The sequence below is a fragment of the Ictidomys tridecemlineatus genome, chromosome 14, assembly GCF_052094955.1.
Source record: "Ictidomys tridecemlineatus isolate mIctTri1 chromosome 14, mIctTri1.hap1, whole genome shotgun sequence".
NCBI classification, from domain to species: domain Eukaryota; kingdom Metazoa; phylum Chordata; class Mammalia; order Rodentia; family Sciuridae; genus Ictidomys; species Ictidomys tridecemlineatus.
In genome coordinates, this window is record NC_135490.1 from 65,898,166 (window position 1) to 65,911,868 (window position 13,703).

Below are 13,703 nucleotides of genomic sequence, written 5' to 3' on the forward strand. Positions count from 1 at the left end.
GGGTGTACTATGTGACGTACGGGTGACCTTCATTCACTTGCTGGAGACACTAGGCTCCTTAACAGCTCCTGAGTTCAGAAAAGAAGGACTCAGGATGCTCTAGAGTAATTGGAAGGTTTACATAATCATAAAGATCATTTGAGGTCAATGGAGCAAAGGTGAAATAGTATAAAGGACAGAGACTAGAACAGCCTGAGCAAATGTGCTTCATAGAATGAATCCAGAAGTACTTCTTCCTCCTCTGTTTTCTATGTTTTTATAGAGTTTATTGACATTTATTTCTTCCTTAAAAGTTTGATCACATTCTCCAGTAGAATTACCTGGGCCTGGAGTATTCTTTGTGGGAAGCTTTTAAATTATTAATTTAATCTCTTGCATTGGTTTGAATCTATTACATTTTCTACTTCCTGAGTCATTTTGGTAATCAGCATCTTTTTCATGCCCTGTCCCTTTCATCTAGAGTATCACATTTATTGGCATAGTTTTTTCATATAGTATCCTATTCATGCCTATTGGATCTCTAATGATGTCATCTCTTTCTCCCTTTTCTTTTTGCTCAAATGAGGTAACAATGCAGCAATTTTATTTTTCTTCTCAAATATACCAACCTCTGTATTCATGGATATTTCCTTATTTTTTTAAATCCTTTTTGTTTCACCAGTTCATATTCTTTATTATTCTTCCCAGTGACTTATTTTGAGTTTAATCTGCTCTTCTATTTTCTAGATTCTTAAAGTAGACAATTTGAACATTTGATTTTTATAACCTTTCTCATATATTTAAAAGTATACATTTCCCTCTATGTGCTGCTTTAGCTGCATACCCAAAATTTTTATATTTCATAGTTGATTTTCATTTAGTATAATTTTTTCCCTTGTAAATCCTTTAAAGGGCATCTTTTATAAACAGCATTGTTGAGCCTTGCTGTTTTATCCATTCTGACCATCTCTGTGTTTTTGTTGGTGTGTTTAGACCATTAACAGTTAGTGTCACTAATGACATAGCCAAATTTAAATCTATAATCTGGTTATCTGTTTTCCATTTTTCCCAGTTGGTGTTTTTGTACCTTTTATTACCCTCTTTTTCCTGCTTTCTCTTTGGGTATTTGGGTATTTTTTTAATAACCTGTCTTAACTCCACATCTGAATTATCAGTTATATCTTTCTCCAATGTTTTTAGCAGTTTTTCTAGTGTTCACATAGTCTACCTGAAATATTATGCAGAAGGCTGAAAACCTCACATGAGTACCCTTCATTTCTACCTTCCCCTGTGCTTTTGTTATCACACATTTTACTTCCACACATATTACAGATATTTCATTGGCATAGCTATATATATTTTACAATGCACCATCATTAGTCAAAAAAAAACTTTTATTTAAAGAAATTTTAAAATGAAGGAAATGTCTTTTGTATTTAATCATGTATTTTCCCTTTCTGAAACTTTTCCTTACCTGTGTCTCTAAGTCGTCTTTCTCTGGTATCATTTTTCACCTGTCTTAAGCACTCTCTTTAACATTTCTGGCAGCAAAGGTCTCCTCTATAAAAATTCTCTTTGAAAAGTCTTGATTTCACTCTTCTATGGAAGATACTCTTTTTTAAATTTATTCTAATTAGTTATACATAAAATTAGAATGTATTTTGACACATCATACATAAATTGAGTATAACTTCATTGTTCTGGTTGTACATAATGTAGAATCACACGAGTCATGTAATCATATATGTACATAGGGTAATGATGTTCAATTCATTCTACTATTCTTCCTACCCCTCTCCCCTCTCCCCTCCCTTTACTTCCCTCTGTCTAATGCAAAGTGTTTCTATTTTTCTCTAGCCCCCCCCCATTGTGAATTAGCATCCACATATCAGAAAAAAAAACATTCGGCCTTTGGTTTTGGGGGGACTGACTTATTTCTCTTAGCATGATATTCTCCAGTTTCATCCATTTACCTGAAAATGCCATAATTTCATTCTTATTTAAGGCTGAGTAATAATTCATTGTGAATATATACCACATTTTCTTTATTCATACATCTGTTGAAGGGCACCTAGTTTCCGTATTTTGGCTATTGTAAATTGAGCTGCTATAAACATTGATGTGGCTGCATCACTGTAGTATGATGATTTTAAGTCCTTTGGGTATATATCAAGGAGTGGGATAGCTGGGTCAAATGGTGGTTCCATTTGAAGTTCTTTGAGGAATCTTTCCAGAATGGTTGCACCAATTTGCAGTGCCACCAGCAATGTATGAGTGTGACTTTTCCCCCACATCCTTGCTAACATTTATTAATACTTGAATTCTTGATAATTGCCATTCTGACTGAAGTGAGATGAGATCTCAGTGTAGTTTTAATTTGTATTTCTCTAATTACTAGTGATGTTGAACATTTTTTTCATATATTTGTTGAGCAATTATAATTCTTTTTGTTGAAGTGTTTGTTCAATTCCTTTGCCCATCCATTAATTGGATTATTTGGTTTTTGTTTTGTTTTGTTTTTTGGTGTTAAGTTTTTTGAGTTCTTTGTATATTCTGAAGATTAATGCTCTATCAGAGGTGCCTGTGATAAAGATTTTCTCTATAGGCTCTCACTTCACATTCTTGATTCCTTCCTTTGCTGAGAAGAAACTTTTTAGTTTGAATCTATCCCATTTATTGATTCTTGATTTTACTTCATGCATTTTAGGAGTCTCATTTAGGAAATCGGTTCCTAAGCCAAAATGATGAAGATTTGGGCCTACTTTTTCTTCTATTAGGCGTATGGTCTCTGTTCCAGTGCCCAAGTCCTTGGGCCACTTTGAGTTGAGTTTTATGCAGGGTGAGAGATAGGGGTTTAATTTCATTTTGTTACATCTGGAAGATACTTTTGCTGGGCTGGAACTCTACTTTGACAATTTCCTTTCCACACCTCTCCACATTTGCAGCTCCACTGTCTCCTCACTTGCACAACTTTATAACAAACAAGAAGTTAGCTTTAACTTTTATGCTTCTACCTGGATGTATCAAATGTCTTCTTATCTTGCCTCCTCTTTTAAGATTTCCATTTTATCGTGTATTTTTAGCAATTTGATTATGATGTGCCCTGGGATGCTTTTCTTTGTATTTTCCTGCTCGAGATTCTTGGATTGGTGCATTTCTACTTTTTATGAGTTTGGAAAATTTGGGCACCATTTCTTCAAACACTTATTCTGAGACTCCAATTATATGTTGTTGACAGACTGATACAGTCTAATGTGTCACTGAATCTCTGGTCACTTTTTTCTGTTGATCTCTTCATGCTTCAATTTAGATCATATCTATCCATGTGTTTTCAAGTTCACTGGCCTTTTTCTTCTACAGTGAACTGCTGATCTCCCTTCCAGTAAATGTTTTATTTTCATTGAATATTTCAAATTATTCTATTCTCTTTCCTTTTTTAGACTGTCCATTGACTACTTTTTAAACTTTCTTTTTAGTGATTGTCCTAGAGTTTGCAATATATGTTTAGAATTAATCCAAGCCCACTTCCAAATAACAACATGCTCCCTTACAGGTAGAGTGAGAATAGTCTATAATAACAAGGATTAATACTAATTCTTTACCTTGTCCTTTGTATGATTGCTGTCATTCTCACTTAAATATATACATGTGTTTTTTTCTACAAGTTCACACATAAATATTCATTTATATATTTAGATGTAATTATGTATGCATAAGTGTATATCTTGAATACATATTTGTTATTATTTTGAACAAACTTTTATCTGTTAGATAAATTAAGAATAAGAAAATTAACTTACTTTACCTTCACTTATTTCTTCTTTATTGTTCTTTCTTTCTTCATGTAGATCTGAATTTCTGACCCATACTATGTTCCTGTACTAAAGAATTTTTAACATTTCTTATAAGGCAGATCCACTGACAAAAGAAATCCCCTCAATTTTTGTCTGAGAATGTCTTTGTTTTTTTCTCTAGCATTTGAAGGATAATTTTGCAGAGTACAGAATTCTAAACTGGTAGAGTTTAACTTAATGCTTTAAATATTTCACACCATCCTCACTTTGCTTGCATGCTTTCTGAAAAGTCTGATAGAATTCTTATCCTTGTTCGCCTATAGAAAGCTATTTTCTCTCTGACTTATTTTAGGATTTTTGTGACTAGGTTGAATGTGTAGTGATTTGGGGATTTATCCTGCTGGATATTCTCTGACCTTCCTGGATCTGTGGTTTGGTGTTTGACACAATTGGGGGAAATTATCAGTAATTATTGCTTCAAATATTTCTTTTGTTCCTTTCTCTTTCTTGTCTTTTTCTGGTATTCCTATTATCAGTATATAAGACCTCTTCATAGCTCTCCCACAGTTCTTTAATATTGTTTACTTTTTTCTCTTTGCTTTTCATCTTTGGAGTTTTCTGTCCATATATCCACAATCTGAACAACTCTTTCCTCAGTTATTTCCAGTCTATTAATAAGTCCAAAGTCTATTCTTCATTCTGTTTCAGTGTTTTTGATCTCTAGCATTTGTTTTTTTTGTTGTTGTTTTCTCCCAAGATGTTTATCTCTCCACTTATATTACCCATCTTTTCTTGCATGCTGTTCACCTTATCCATTAAAGCACATTAGTCATGGTTGTTTAAAATCTCCTATCATAATTCTAACACCCATGCCATGTCTGGTTCTGATGCTTGTATTATCTCTTCAAAGAATTGTGTGTATGTGCATGTGCATTTGTACTGTTTTGTTTTGTGCCTCTGAGTATCCCTTGCAATTTTTTCTTGACAGTTAGACATGATGTACTGCGTAAAGGGAGCTACAATAAATTGACCTTTAGTAACGTGGTGATGAGGTGGGAGGGGAAAGAAAGTATTCTGTCTTTTTTTTTTTTTTTAAGAGAGAGAGAGAGAGAGAGAGAGAGTTTTTAATATTTATTTTTTAATTTTCAGTGGACACAACATCTTTGTTTGTATGTGGTGCTGAGGATCGAACCCGGGCCAGGCGAGCTCACTACCGCTTGAGCCACATCCCCAGCCCCAGTATTCTGCCTTGTGATTAGGTCTGTCTTTTAGAGGGCCACTGCCTTTGGATCATGAACTTCAGTGCTTCTCATTTTTTTCTCCCCTTCTTAGGTGGGAAAGGACAGGTAGAGCTACTTCGGTTAGATATTTCCCTTCTTCCAAGTGGAAGGAGAGGGATGATTGGAGTTGTGTATTTTCCTGTGGTCATAATGGCCAAGCAAGATAGACTTTGGTTAACTAGTTTCTCCTGAAGAAAGGCCATGTTGAGAACAGAGTGCCCTGGCATAACTCAACATGTTTCCCTCTCCCCTTTCATTCCACCTGAAGCATGGGGGGCCTTTCTCCAGTATTTCCTGTGAGAACCTGGTTGGACTCACAGAGACAGAACTAACCAGTGGAAGGGGTGGGGGGGACTCTCACTAGATCACCTTGAAGTTTTTAATTCTTAAACTTGTCCACAGCGAGCTCCCCACATGTGTCAGTTACAGTCCAGGTTGACCTCCAACCGTGATTCCTACAGAGGTTGCTGCTCCTGCACGTCGTAATTCTCTGTATTTGCCTGACGCTCTCCAGTTTGGAACAAGAGTTGTTGATTTTTCAGTTTGTTCAGCTCTTTACTGTTGCTAAGGCCGAGTATCAACCTCTAAGCTTCTTCCATGCAGAACTGGAAGCTGGAAGCTGGAAGCTGCCGTTTTCAATTCAGATATTGTTTCAGCTGTAGAAATTGAGTTTGGTTCTTTTTATATCTTCCATCTCTCTCTTCATTATCTTCATATTTTCCACTAGATTTTTGAGCATATTAAGCACATTTACAATAGATGGAGTTTTAATAAACTTTTATTTCAGAATAATTTTAGATTTGTAGAAAATTTGCCAAGAGAGTATTAAGTTTCTGTATACCATTCCTGAAGTTTCCTTTAATTTAAGTCTTGCATAACCATGGTACAGTTAAAACTAAGTGTTGTGGGTTGAATTTCCCCCAAAAGATATGCTGAAGTCCTAACCCTTGGTGTTTGTGAACAAGACTATTTGAAAACAGGCACTTTGCAGATGTAATTAGTTAGATTAAGAGGAGATCGTACTGGAATACAGTAGACCCTAACTCTCATATGTCCGGAGTCCCTATAAGAAGAGACTCAGAAGACAGAGGCACATGTGGAGAATGTCGCGTCTTATGAGGAGGTGGAGATGGGGGTGATGCATCTGCCAGCCAAGTTTTCTGATGACCACCAGCAGGTAGAAAGAGTCGAGGATGATTCCAGAACCTTCAGAAAGAACATATTCCTGCCAACATCTTGTCTCCAGACTTCTAGCCTCTAGTACCCTGAGATAATAAGTCTCTATTGTTATAAGACCCCTGCTTAGGATACTTTATTATAGCAGCCCAGGAAAACAAGACAAATAAGAAATTAACATTGGTACATTACCATGATCTAAATTCCAGACTTTATTCAGATTTCACCACTTTTTCCACTCATGTCCTTTTCCTGCTCCAGAAGCCTCTCCAAGACATTGCATTTCTCCCCAGTCTCCTCTGGACAACGGCACATTCCAGGCTTCCCTTGTTTTTCACAATTTTAAGAACCACTCCTCAGCCTTTGTAAGTGTCCCTCAATTAGAGTGTCTCTCCTATTTTTCCCCTGTTAGGCTGAGGTTATATGAGTTCTTCTGGAAGAATGCAGAGAAGTGAAATGTACGACGTCATGTCCAGGAATATGTGATATTAACATGACATACACTAGTGATGGAAGCCTGGACCACTTGGCTAAGGCGGTATCTGCCAGGCTGCTCACTGTGGAGTTACCATTTTCCCCTCCCATGCTCTAAATCCAACCTCGCTTGGGGAGGGGAATAGGGAAAATTAAAATAGTTTTCTGCTAATTCCATCATGGCTGTTTGCTTCTGGGTATGTTTCTTCTGAGCAACTTCTTTCTCTCTCTCTCTTTTTTTTTCCTCTTAGTTATGGGTCGCATTTTCCTGCTTCTTTGCAAATCTAGCAACTTTGGGAATTTTACATTCTAGAATATTAAATTTTGTTGCATTTCTTTAAAGAGTGTTGGATTTTGTTCTGACAGTTGGTTAGTTAGACATCCGTTGAATATTTGGGAATATTTTTTAAATCCTTTTTCTGGCAGGTTATACAGGAAGGGGTTATTCTAACCTACTTAGCACCACTGTTCAGGTGTGTAACTTCTGGGGCTTTTGCAGAAATAAGCTTTCTCCATGCTGGGTGGTGGAATGGAAGGATTCCCAGTCCTGTATGAGCTCTGGAAATAGTTTAGCCGACAGATCCTCAGGAAGGATTCTGTCCTTAGCAGCTATTTTTCTCCCATCTCACAGATTATCATCCCGTTCAGCCAAAGACTCAAAAGGTCCCTGGTGCACATTTCTCCAGCCCTTTCCCTATATGGTTCATTTATCTCTGGTACTCTGCCTCAAAAATCCCAACTACATCAGCTCCCAAACTCTAACCTCTGACGCCTAAACTCAGCAGGGCCTCTGGGTCTCTGTCTGAGTTCCCTTTCCTCACACCACAGTTCAGAAATTCACACCAAGCAGACAGCCAGGGCCGTTGTAGGGCTAAACTCTTCTGTTTTCCTTCTCTCAGCAGCAATCTTAGCCTGTTATCCAGTGTCTGCATATGTTTTGTCCAGTTTTTTATGGACAGAGGAACAATTTTCATGGCAGTAGAACAATTACAGATGCTGTTACCACCGAACAATGGGCAATGGGTCTAAGTTTTCCTAATTCCTCTCTTTCCTCTGTTCCCAGAGAGGAGCGATCAACTGCTTGCTGCCATTCCATTCCCTAAGAATTTAGTACTCCTTCACTCTTTTTCCGTTCCCCGACACAACTGGAGAACCCTACTGTTCACAATTATGTATATTTTCCATCTCCTGTCAGAGCCTCTCACCTTCCTTCCATCTAAAAGGGTAAAAAAGAGATGGAGAGATGGAGACATGGAGGAAGAGGACTGGTGAGAATGTACTTCTTGGAAGAGGGTTGGTGGATTGGCAAGCCAATATGGATGTTTCTCTCTTTCTCCCTACTTCAGGCCAAGAAGCCGTGCAAGCCTGGCTGAAGCCATTAGGGGAGTTCCACTGGACAATTAAAGATGTTCCCAGGAGTGGGGAAGACCAAGGGTCAGGGGTCTGACTCTCAGCAGGGAATCTAAGGGCAGACCACGGCTAGTTTTTTTCAAAGGCCATGATGAGTGGCCCTGGAGAGGCCTCAGGCCCCAGATGATTCTTCTGGGCCAGAAACATTGGCCAGACTAGAGCCATCTAAAGGTTCACACTGGAAAATGGTCCCTCCAGGACGAGGTGACCCCAACAGAATGATGTGGGCTGTACCTACAGAAGCAGGAAGGGAAGGGCATGGCTGTGACAGCTGCAAGATGGGAGCTCTCTGTGGAGAGGGAAGAGATGGCCAGTAATCCTTAGAAGCCCTCACAGGAACAAGCCCATCACTGGGCACCAGCCAAATCAGAGGGTATTGATCCAGATTACCGCACACCAAACGAGCGGCAGAGCTTCACTCCTGTTGGTCCCTGATTCCTCCCCTTCCCATTCCCACAAGTGGGAGAATTCATGGGGGAAATGTCAGGACAAGGGATGAAAATTCCACCTGCTCTTCCTCCACTGCAGGTCCTGAGGCCGGGAGGAGCAGGGAAGGGAGAAGTTTAAGTTGAATAAGAACTTAATATTTTCTAATTAGCCTAAACTATTTGGTACATGAAGAGGGACCGTTCCTTAGTACCCACAAGGGAAGGAAACTCTGTGAAATCTGAGTTCCCGTCCAGGGTGCTCAGAGAATAGGCCCCTACATACCAGCCCCTGTCCTCCCAGTCCTCACGCTCCCTGCCCCTCCACTCGCCACACAGAGGTGTAACTATGACCTGTGCCTTCTGTGGTCTGTCTGCAGGGAGGAACTAAATCAGGCTGCAGGGAGCAAACCTCAGCAAACGGCATGTGGCTGGACCGCCTGTCACTGAGGGCAAGTGGAGCCTTTTTCAGGGAAAACGATCTCTTCAACTACCTGCCATGGCTTTGCCTTCAATCTATCACAGAACGACACTTCATAAAATGTGATTAAAATGAATTATTATTTTTTTTAAATTTAATAAAAACAAAGGCTACCCCATGTGTATTATTGGGTGAGATAAACATAAAATGACTCTGTTTCTCCCCAAAACATTGACAGCCGGCTCTCAGATCATTCTCTGAGTCCTGCTGGCCCACCAGGGACCATTAGCAACAGCCAGTCCAGGCCGGAGCTCTCCAGAAGCAGCCATTGAAACTGGCATCCCACAGAACACCCGAATCTATCCCTGCAATCAACAGCACCGTGCGCACGAGGACCCACCTCTCCTTCCCTCCCTCCTGCTCACCCTCACTCTTTGCAGCCTCTGGTAACCACTGTTCTAACCTCAGCTTCTATGAGACTGATTTGTTTAGATTCCACGTACAAATGAGATCATGCAGTGTTTGTGGAGTTGGTCGCTGCCAATGTAGACCTGAATCAAAACATCACTTTACAGATAGGCATCAATATTATGTGTCCATCAAAATAAATAAAGTGCTTAAAGATTTAAAAAAAAAAAAAAAAACACGGGCCTTTCATTTCTCCCTGCCATTCTCTCCAATCTTCTTAAAGCAACTTGTGATGAGGAAGTATCATCTGGAGCGACGACCTTTGGTGGTTCCTCCAGAAGTATCTCCATTTCCTCATTCTCTGCTTCCAAAATCACACTGTTCTCTCTGCCCGTGGTGCCTCTTCTTTCTTCTAAGGCTCCAACTCAATGCCTCCTGCTCCACTTCTCCGATCCTCCTAGACTCTCTTCTTCTGAGACTTTGCATGGGAGTCCACACATACTTCTCTTATTTTACTTCCTACCCAGCACATTGGCTCTTCATGTCCATGTCTTCCCTTTCCTGAGAGATTGTAAGCCACTTCTGCTTATTTTCGCCTCCTTTATCATATCTGGCACAAAGGCTACCCCACAAAGTTGACTTTCGCCAATGATGAAAAAATCACACACTTCCTCCTTCAGTCTGGATGGAGCAGCCCAGGCAGAGATAAATGGCTGTTTGTCTATTCTTCCTACCTCCAGTGCCAAGAAGGTCCAGGCCCTGATGGAAGCCAGCCAGGACATCCTATCAGCACTGGGGAAAATGACGGGTTGCTAAGTGGACACTTTGGAAGGGCTCTGTGCCTCTCTAAGCTCTTCAGAAAATGAGGACACCAGCTGTCCCCTGTCTCAGTCAAGTAGGACATTTCCTTTCATCTCTCTCGGGCCTCTTACTGCCCGGCGGGGTGTGAGAGCCCAGTGCCAGTTGTCCCTAGATGAGGAAGCAGACTTGACAGATGGAAGATAGGTTAGTGTTGTGTGAAGGGAAACTACTTTTGTTTGGGCCCCCAGGGTGCGTGGCAGGCACGAGGCATGGGTACAGGGTAAGAGGCTCTGGGAGGAAGGTGCCGCCCAGCTGGAAAACAACCCTGGTTTGTTCTTGTTCCTGGATCTGAGAATGTGCCAGGAGTGATGGCAGCCTGCAGGCACAATGTGCCACATTTCATACCTCCAGGGACCAAACCCTTGTCCCTCCTGCCTCTCAGAGAGGCAGCTCTTCTTGCAATTCAACTGGGACGCCCCTGCCGTAAATCAGATGGGGCTTCACCCAAGTTCCAGGCCATCTGAACAAGGCCACCAAGGTATGTGAGGAGGAGGAACGGCTCCACCTGGGCTGGCTACTGTACCCAGGCTACCTGGCCTTCCACAGCAGGAGACAGAGTCCCAGCGTGCAGGGCCAAGAGCAAGCAGGTCCCTAAGACAGACTCCCACCACGTCACACTCCACAACAACATGCTCCCAAGATGGGTCCCTCTGGCAAGGATTCCTTCATGGACCGGAGGAGGAGCCCAGAAAGAAGAAAGACAAGGCAGGAGAAAGAGAAACAGAAAGTTCAGAGGTAGGCCTGGGGCCTCAGGAAGAGAGATCATAGGAAAACAATGTTTTCAAAGTGAGAAAAGACAGAAAGAACGTCAGAAAGAAAATAAGGACATTTGAAGAGGGTAGGAGATAAGAAATGGCAAATAAAAAAATGTTAGTAGTCAAAGTTTGGGGGTTTTCTCTGTTGGTTGGCTTGTTTGTATTTGAGCTGCAATCAACAGGGCCTCACACTGTCCATCCTGTGCTCTGCCACTGAGTCCCGTTTCCAGCCCCAGTAGTAATGATTTTTGAGGGCCTCATTGATTGACAGAAAATGTTCCCTAGATCCATTTCTCCTGTATGGGTGCTGCTTAGGTCAAGCTCTCTCTCTCTGGCACCCAGGATCTGGGTCACATGGGTAAGCTGTGAGTTTCTATGTGAAGCTCATCGCTTCCTGCCTTTTCTTTATAAGCAACCACAGTCCTGGGAGCCCAGAGGGATGAATTTCCACTACTCCGGCTGGGAGGCTGAAGAGTGGTGTCATCTCACAGAGGAAATCTGTTGAGCTGGCTGGAAAAGCGTGTGTGTGTGTGTGTGTGTGTGTGTGTGTGTGTGTGTGTGTGTGTATGTGTACACAAGTGATTTGTCTGTCGAGTTGGAAAATCCTGCCACTATGAGAGAGCTGATCATTTTTAATTCCAGTGTCTCTGTTTTCCTTTTGTAATCCTCAGTGTGGTTGAACAGGGGATGGAAAACACTCCACCGAGGATTTTTTTTTTTTCCATTAGGAGGCCACTAAACTGCGTAATTCAGAAATCAGGGTCTGCTGCACACGTAACTTTCAATTCACATATTCCTGGACTTTGGAAATTTTCTTTTGTTCCAGGAATGAAAGAAGGGAAAAATATTTTTTTAATTTATTTTTTTTTATTTTTAATTGTGGTAAATACACATAACAGAAACTTTACCATCTGACCCCCTTTTAAGGGTACATTTCAGTGGCATTAAGCACAATAGGATTGTGCAACCCTCACCACCCTCCGTCTCCACAACTCACTTCATCTTGCAAAACTGAAACTCTGCACCCCATTCCTCCTCCCCCAGCCCCTGGAGGACCCCATTCCACTTTCTGTCTCTAGAAAAAATTTATTAGTGCATTGTACATAAAATTGGGTTCATTTTGACATAATCATACAAGCGTGAAATATAATTTGCCTCCAATTCAGTCCCCAGTACTTCTTCTTTCCCTTCCCTTCTAGTTGTTTTCCTCTACTGGTCTTCCTTCTATTTATTTATAGTTTTTTAAAATTAGTGCTTTATAGATAAAAATAAAGGTAAAATTCACTGTGATATATTCCTATATATATAAAGGATAGTTTGGTTAATTTAATTCCACCATTCTCTCTCTAGAAAGTTGACTTGTACACTTCTTCTAAGTACATAAATAGAATCATATAGCATTTATCTTTTGGGATGGGCTTATTTCATTCACTTAGCATAATTACCTTAAGGTTCATTTATGTTGTATCATGTATCAGAATATTCTTCCTTTTCAGGGGTTAATAATATTCTGTAGTATGTATACACTACATTTTGTTTTTCCACTCATCTACTTTTTTGAATATTGTGAATATGAATATGGCATACAAATTTCTTCAAGATCCTTCTTTCAGTTATTTTAGGGATATGCCCAGAATTGGAAATACTGGATCATATGCTACTTCTATTTTTTTAAAAATTTTTTAAGAACCCGCCATGCTGTTTTCCATGACAGCTGCACCATTTCACATTCCCACCACAGTGCACAGGGATTCCAGTTTCTCCAACCTCACTGACGCTTGTTGCTTCCTGTGTTTTTGTTAGGACCATCCTAATGGGTGTAAAGGGACATCTCACATCAAATTGTGTTTTTGATTATATTTCTCTAATGATTAGTGATATTGAGCATTATTTAATGGGCAAGAAGCACATACAGCCAATACAGCAAATAGCTCTTTGCATAGCAATTTGCTTACCTTTTTTAGAGAAATGTTGATTTGAGTCCTTTGCCTATTTTCTAATCAAGTTATTTGAATATTTGTTATTAAGTTGTAGAAGTTCTTTATACATTCTGAATAGTAACCCCTTATCAGACTTACTATTTGCCAGTAATCTGTCCCATTCTGTAAGTTGTCTTTTTGCTCTGTTTATTTTGTTCTTGGATATACAGAAGTATATCCTCTTAATTTCTTTCCCTCTTAATTTTGATATAGTCCAATGAATCACTTTTTTATTCTCTTGTTGCCTGTAAGAAACAGTATTTCAAGTCAACTAATACTGTGGGTCTTCTCAAGATGCCACCGAGAAACAGAACAAGATGGAACCCTGCCTTGATTATTGCCATGTGTGTGGGCCCAGGGTCTCAGACCAGCCTCCGAGGAGTGGGCTTTGAGCAGGTTAGGAGCTAACCCTCCCTTTCTGTTACTTTCCCTATTGAGTCTGTACATGAGGTTTTCAGAAATCCTTTCTTTGCAGATTTGTTTTGTTATCATCTCCTTGGGTTTTATTTTGATGGTGGTGGATTTTGGGAGGGTGTTTTGTTTTGTTTGGGGTTTTGTTTTCATTTTCTAGGGTTGGTTGGTTGGTTTTCCCTTTCTTCTGAGCATGGTTTTTTTTCAAGTCCTGGAGCAAAGAAATGTAAAGAATTAACTTCACATAAAAGATCCAAAGCTGAACTACGTATTTAGAAGAAAACATTCCAGGTTTGCTGGCCAGCTCAGATCTTGACTCCTTGCACCAGA